The sequence below is a fragment of the Pteropus vampyrus genome, unplaced genomic scaffold, assembly GCF_000151845.1.
Source record: "Pteropus vampyrus isolate Shadow unplaced genomic scaffold, Pvam_2.0 Scaffold332, whole genome shotgun sequence".
NCBI classification, from domain to species: Eukaryota; Metazoa; Chordata; class Mammalia; order Chiroptera; family Pteropodidae; genus Pteropus; species Pteropus vampyrus.
Genome location: NW_011889113.1, coordinates 1,360,106 through 1,368,179, shown reverse-complemented (window position 1 = coordinate 1,368,179; position 8,074 = coordinate 1,360,106). Strand labels below are relative to the sequence as shown.

The window sequence follows — 8,074 nt, the reverse complement described above, 5'->3', positions numbered from 1 at the left end:
CCTAACGGTTAAGTAGGTTCTGGGTTTTCCCGAATGTGGGACTTTTGGTTTTAAAACTGGAAGATTCTTGGGCAAGCAGTCGTGTCTGGTCAGCCTAGGTGAAGTATTATGTCTCTTGCAGAGTCTATCCAACCAGACAATGTGTGGAATTTTTGAGGGGCATCAGATCTCACATCGGAAGCAGGTTCTAGGCCCAGCTTTATCACATCTAAGTTTTATAATGGAACCACTTGATACCCCGTAAGATGGGGTTAATGAAACCCGCCATCTCCCCCATGAAGTTATCGTGAGGAGCCAAAGTATAATGTACAGAAAAATCACTTTGTTAAACTATAAAAGCCATCTTGACTTAAAGTAGTATTATTATCAAACAACAGTTTATAGGTATTACTTGGAATTTCTAAAAAGCTCCCATCTCTGGCCCTCTGATGCAAAAGTGTTTCCTACAATAATCTATCACAGGACCTGAAGTGGTAAAGACACATTCTTTTGGATCAAGGCATTGTTTTACCTGGAGTCTTTTAGAATGTAAATTTCCCTAGAGTTAATGAGAAAAAGAAGCTGTCAGTGCCCAGAACAGGTTCCCTTCACCAGACTGGTGCTTTGGGGCTATGGGCTCAGGCTTCACCTCCTCTGAGGAACTGCCTTTAGCCACTACAACCTGTAGACAGTGACTGACTGTCTCAGGATAAAATGTCAGCCTCTTGCCTCAAGGTAGAGCCAGTTCTGCAGGTAATTTGTGCTTCAGAGCTCAACATGGGGTCAGGCTGAAACTAGACCAGCAGAGAGCACATCCTGCTCAGCTCCTTTCCCTGCCTCCCTTTCCTACTTCCCTTTCTCTTTTCTCCTGAGACCAAGGCCCCCAACCTAAGACTAACAACTAGTGTAATCAATCATGATTTTATCTTCACAGAGACCAGCAGCTAGCTATGAGAATCCGAAGGTCTTCATGAAGTTAGGAAGATCTGCATTTGAAAGATGCTATTTACTGACTGGGTATGTTATAGTTCAGCTCCCTCATCTATAAAATGAGATGAATTAGAGCTGTTTTGAGGATCAAATTGTAAAGTGTCTAATTATTGCCCAACACATAGTAGGTGCTCAGTAATTCTTAACTTCATGTTTCTATCACCTTGGAAAGCAAAGACCAAAGACACAGGGGAGATGTGGCTGGGCGTGGGGAGGCAATGGAGCAGTCTTAAATTTAGGCTACTGGACAGGCAGGGGATCTGTGGCTGGCTGTGTTTAGAGGTTGCTAAAACTTTGGCAGAAAGGGAAGTAAAAAAGCATCTAAAGGCAAACTTCAATCTCAAATACTTGTTCATTTTGCCTCAGTCTGGCCCTGCTTCTCTGAGTTTTTGACTAATCTATTTCCTGTTTCTAAAATGAGCTCTGATAAATTCTTTTCCTCTGAGCTGGTAAAGACCTGGAGAGTTCATAGCTGATTGAACCGGGACTCTGAACGCTGAATGCATTTGCAGGGATTGCAAATTCAATTGTGAGATATGGGGCAGGGTAAACAGAGAAAAGGCATTTTATAATTATATGCTTATTATCTGTCTCTCCCAAAAGAATGAGTTTCCTGTGGGCAAGGCCTCAGTCTTTCTTTTCTGTATTTCCAGGGTGTGGGGGACAGTAGGTGCTCCCTAGGGGCTTGTTATGGGCTGAATTGTTTGTCTCCACCCTCCCCAGTTTCATATGTTGAAGCTTTGACCCCCAATACCTCAGGATGTGACTATATTTGGAGATAGGATCTCTTAAGAAGTGATTAAGTTAAATGAGGCCATTAGGGTGGACCCTAATCCAATATGACTGGTGTCCTCATAAGAGGAGGAAATTTGGACACACAAAGAGACACCAGCAATATGTGTGCCCAGAGAAAGGGCCATACGAGGCCATAGAGGGAAGGTGGCCATCTGCAAGCTAAAGAGAAAGGCCTCAGAAGAAACCAAACCTGATAATACTTGACCTTGGACTTCTAGCCCCCCAAACTGTGAGATTACAAATTTCTGTTAAGTCACCCAATCTATGGTATTTTGTTATGGCAGCTGTAGGAAACTAACAGAGTATTTATGGGAAAAGTGATTTAAACATTTCTAAAATAGCTAAGTCATTCCAAGAGCTTTTGTGCCATACTATCCCTGACCTGTGCCCTTGCATCTTCAAGTGTCTTACTGAACAGGTCAATTGCCAGTATAAATATCTATTAGCTGAGCACCTGTTCTAAACAGGTTATCTCACAGGCATTGTCTCTCATCCTCAAATAATCTCAATGAGGTAGCTATTATATAACATTTACCTCCCAGACAAGACAACTGAAGCTCAGGGAAAGTGTGTAACATGGTGAAGGTGATAAGAAGTAGAATCTGGCTTTAAAACCAAAGTCAACTCCTTCCTCAGCAACAAGAAATAATTCTCATCAAGAGTCATTGTAAGACTAGACAGGCGCCCTGGCATTAGAATGGGAGAGGGGAGGCAGATGGCGGGGCCAGCCTGACGCTCGACATTTCACTGTTTGGAGGCCCCATGGTCTCTGCCCTCAGTGCCTGGTAGCAGAAGAACCAGGGCAGCCTTTCCGGGAATCATTGCAGCTGACAAACCCTCACAAAGCAGCCTTCTCTGTGTACTCCCTGGCGTTTCCTTGGCATATGTCCACACAAGACTTGTACACAAATGGTCATAGCAGCATTACTCAAGAAAGCCAAAAAAATGAAAACAACTCAAATGCCTATCAATGAATGATGGATTTATAACATGAGATAGATCCATATAATGGAATATTACTCAGCAATAAAGAAGAATGAAGTACAGATACATATTACAATATGAATGAAGCTTGAAACATTATAAATGAAAGAAGCCAGACAAAAAAGATGACATATGTATGATTCCATACGGATATTGTTTTCTAGATTTTCCTTGGTGACCTACCCATATTCCACCTCAATTCTCTTCCCTTTAGGCTCTGCTGGGTAAGAAGGAGAGTTCAAACAACAGTCATATTTTAGGTGATTTTACAGTAATTTATAATTTATCTCACAGTTTCCACATCATTTTAAGAGTAATACAATCCTTACTTTACAGATACAGAAGCAGAGAATTGGCTTGAGTAGCTGATTAGTGGCAAAACTAGGACTCAACTGAAGCTTTCTAGCTCAAGTCTCATCCTTTTTTTTCTCTATGCCAGAGACTCCGGATTGTAAGCACTTTTTGCATAGAGCTGTACGGAGAAAAGCAGGTATCTCCTCTTTACCTTATATTTAGGGCTGGCTCTAATCAGACCCAACATCCTGCTAGAGGGTCTGATATTTTCGCCCCTTGGATAGGTAGGCATTCTCCAGAAAGCCTAGTTAAATGGAATCAAATGATATAAGACATCCAAACATGCTCATGGCTCTTAATCTCTTTTATCTCTCTGCCAATTACTATTCTTGGGTATCCTGTAAACACCTCACTAGCTCCTCTCCCAGAGTCTCTGATATTTTCTGGGAATAGCCTCCAATGAACCCACTGCCTTCTCTGGGACATCCCAGTTTTATCTTGCTTCCTCTTCCATATAAGTCCCTTGGCCTTTTATACTTCATCTTTCCCATCCTCTGAAACTAGGATGCCATGCACTAGGATGCCATGTACAAGGTAGAAGCAGTCATCTTGGGACCATGCACTAACCACCAGGACTAAAGTCACACACTAAGAATGACAGAGCAGAATGTTAGGAGAAGCCTGGTTCCTTGACAACGTCATAAAGCTGCCACCCTAGCCTGAATTACCTATCCCTGGACTGCTTCCTGCAGGAGAAAAATAAACCTCCTAGTTCATTCAGGAGATTGTTTTTCCATATTTTAGTAATTCGAGCCTAATGTTCTTTCTGCTTATCATGAGGCCATTGTGGAGCAAATAGAAGGCCTAAAAGTCCAGGGTCCTCTACAAAATAGATGAGAGTAATGACTCTTTTATTAAAAACAAACAAACAAACAAACAAAAAACACTAGTTCCTGCAGTATGTTTATTTGTTCAATGTTCCTAGCAAGAAGGATTACTTGTTGAGTCTCTACTGTGTGCTTCAGATTATGCCACATGCTTTATGCATGTTATCTTATTTAATTCTTCCAGTTGAGTGTTATTATCTCTAATTATAAGAACCTAAAACTCAGAGAGGTTAAATAACTTGCCTATGGTCACGTAATAAGTGGCAGAACCAGGAACTGGAAATATGACTGCAGCACTGTGGGCTCTTTTCAGTACATGATACTATATGTCACTCAGAGGACCATGTGATTTGGCCAACATCAAACACTCAAGGAAGTGCTGTGGAGTTTCAAAAGATAGAAGATAATGGGAGAGTAGCTGGGAGGGGCAGCAATAATGAATGACTTTTCCAACACCCGTGGACAGCTCAGCCTTGAGCCTCACTGCTCCTGTGGTCACACTGAAATCGTGAGTAGCCTGGCACTGTTCTGACTGGGCTCACTCCGTGGTCTATCTCCCTACTAGATAGATTGATAATATTTGATACTCTTTCCCAGCCCCATGCTATCCATTGATGCAAGGTAAATGAAAAGGAGAACTATAATGTATTCTATTTTCAAGTAATAACGGTTTAATAAGTATCCAGGAGTTTCTTTAATAAAAATAACCAGTATTGTGGAAAATAAATGTTTCTCATCAAATCAATGTGTGTCTCTCCTACATCTCCTGCACAACCTCCCTCAACCCCACCTGCTCCATTTTTGTTTCCTTAAAACCCATTGGTCATGTCACCCCAACCATCTCCTCATTGACATGGGTGGCCCCAGAACCACCGGGTAGCCCCAGAACCAGTTCTAGGAACTCCAACTTAAAACCATCAAAGTGCAAGCTCCTATTTCATCAACCTCTAATTCCACAGAGATTTTACTGCAATGGAATTCTTTTCATCTTGCCCAGAATATAAAGTAATATTTTATATGTGGATATTCTTGTTATTAAAGAAAAAAAAATCAACAGCAAATGTCTTTGTGAATAAATGCCCTTGTTAAAAATAGCCTTTTATAGAGTGCATTAGGGATTACCAATCTCTCAAATTCGTATTATCAAAAAATACATGCAGCAAAATCTTATTTTTACATAGTTCTTTAAAGGAATTACTTATTTTAGGGACTGAGTTTACCCTGAGTTTCAAATCTACTCAACATCCAAATAATGACACCTTAGTAGCCTCAATTCTAAGTGCCATCATTCAATTTCATTCCAATCAAGTTTTTAACTTCGCATGAGAAAGATGAAACTAATCTCGGCTACTCAAAAAGCTATTACCCATACATAAGACTAACAGTGGCATACACCAGCAATTGTATTTTAAATGTAGATATTATGGGGAAAGATGTGTGAAACCTGCATCTATTATGCTGGGAACCACAAAAATCTTTCCCTTTAAAGCACTGAATACGCAAGTTGAAAACTCTGGTGTGAAATCATGATGTCAAAGCCTTTGATAAGGATTGAGGAAAAAAGAAACTTTTCAACTTCCAGCCCACTACCTACAGCTTCTACCGAAAGAAATCTGTCTTTAGGTTTTAGATGAAATGATTCATCTGAGGTTCTGACTCACAAAACTAGTCAACTTTCTTAGTTCTCTTGGGATGCATTTAAAACTGTCAAACACCCCCAATTTCTTACATTTTTTCTTCTATTCAGCTTTCTTTATCTCTTTTTGATCATTCTCAATGTCCTTCAGCATTTTCTATTTTTAATAATAGCTCTCCCCTGGAAGCATTTGGTCCATTAGGTAATCTGCTACTCTCTTAGCCCAATCCCAGCCCCATCTCCTCTTGTCCCAGCTCCAAAAATTCCATGGGCCACCCCACAACTAAGTTACAATCTTCTTTTCATCTTTTGGGTCCTCTTGACATAATGACTTTGTAGCTCTCACTCTTCCCTTTCCACCCAAGGGCAAAACGTCTCGATTTACTTTATATCTTCACCACTCCCTGCTAACTTTCTTTTAAGAAAGATTATATAAGCAAAGACACTAGCATGGGGTGGTGTAAAAAGGGAAGAGAGTAGGAAAAGTAAGACAGAAAAGGAAAAAAATGTGGAATGGAAAATAAATGAACAAAATAGAGGATGAGAGAAGAGAAAAAAATAAGAAAAATTCAATTCCGATGGCTGGTATTTTGGATCACGTGATAGTTATAGCTATATTGAGCTAAATTTTATATGTATTATCTCATTTAAGACTCACACAATGTTTAAAGTTGACACTCTCATTATTCTCATTGTATACCTAAGTGAAACTTTATGACAAATGATTTCAATGAAGTCAGAGTCTTTTTGAAAAAGGCTAGGGCAGGTGTTGGAAACGTGGTCAGTGGTGAAATTAGTTCTTTCCAGAAAAAGGTTTTAGGATCAGTAGTTTGCCTGAGGTTACATAGCTAGTGTACAGTTGGGATTCCCATCCAAATCAGCCTGTCACCAAAGTTCCTATTCCAGAAGCCCAGGAAACAAAAAAGGGCCTAAAGTTAGAAAGTTACCAGGCTAAAAGGAAGGGTGAGAAGAATGGCAACCTCTTCACTGTAGAGATCCGTGATGGACCTCAACCAGGGGTGAGAATTTGAGCAGACTTTCCTTGGTCATTTTACCAAAGTATCAAGAGATTAGCACAGAGCTATAATTGGATATTTTAACTGCTCCAAAATTTTCCAATCAATTGATCAGGCTTCTAATATACTTACGAAAATTAATACCTTTATGGAAAAGATCGAATGTGATTAGTCACCTAGGGGAGATCTTTATACTGATGAAAAGTATTAAAAAGCTAACATAGTATAAAGAAAGAAATAGAGTAAAAATATACAGATAATGGCATATGTACACACCCTGGTAGTATTCACATTTGTGTGTGAAAGAGTTTTTCAATAATAGTGCCTTACTCACTAGTATTTGATTCTTAGAAATCACTGTTAATAGGGAAAACTCTCTAGAAATTTGAAAGGGACAAATTCTATTAAACCATTTCCAGTTGCAGAATAAATAGGGCCTGATAATTATTAACCAGCAAACAGACACATTATGTTCTGGAAGATAATAAAATAAACAACTAATTATCACTTAAAAGAACATGAAATATGTAAGGAGAAAACTAACAGGGCTTCGTGAAGTGTAAATGTCAACAAGTTCATTTAAATTAACAGACTGTGTTTAGTCCGAATATGCACTGTGGAAGGAAATCCGAAAATTATCAGGCTGGCGAAGACTCTTTTATCCTGCTGCAGTGGTTGTAAGTTGGCTATTTCTTTAGTCACTGTCTGAGTTTAGCATTGGGAAACTTGCTTACTGATGGTAAAACTGCAGAATACAGCACAAATTAACAATTTTAGCTAGCCAGAGGTCTAAATGCTACAAATTTTCTGAGTCTGATAACCACCAAACATAACATTTTCTTACTGTTGGTTCTCGTTTTTGACCTAAGACCCTCACTCACTCTTGTTTCTACCAGCTCTCTTTTCTGCAGAATGGTAATGAGTTTTAGCATGAAGCATTTTACTCTCTGGGACACACATATTTCATTTTACAAAAGACACTGGTATAACATTCATTAATGAAACTGCTACCTAATAAAAATAATCTATCACTTGAGCTCCCTCATAGACTATATCCAGTTCTAGCTGAAAATATTTGTTAAATGAGTGAAAACCCAAATTTTGACCACGAACTATAAGCCAAAACCCTATTACTGTAAATACTTTACCATATTTCATATTCACAACTCTGTCATGTGCTCATTCTTTATCCCAATTTTATATATAATCTTTCTTATTATATTAGTAATATACATGCTCATATAGAGAATGTGGGAAATACATGAAGGCACTAAGGAAAAAATCAGATATCTTTCATGAATCATTGTTATTTTCATTCAGGGTTTTTCTTTGCCTTTTAGATCCTATTTTCTCTGCCTATTGACACACATTTTCCAATGCCACTTAAAGGTAATTATTTCTTCTGTGACTATAGAATATTTCATCTTATGGGTCTCTCTATCAGTATAACATGATTCTCCTGGGTTTTGCAACAAAACAATACACAAATTGTT

The 8,074-nt window shown here is 38.9% G+C and overlaps 1 protein-coding gene across 1 annotated transcript in view; it reads right to left on the bottom strand.

Annotated features, from left to right (window-relative positions):
* Nucleotides 1-8,074, bottom strand: part of SCEL (sciellin) — a 124,902-nt gene that overhangs the window by 92,517 nt on the left and 24,311 nt on the right. The window lies entirely within an intron of this gene.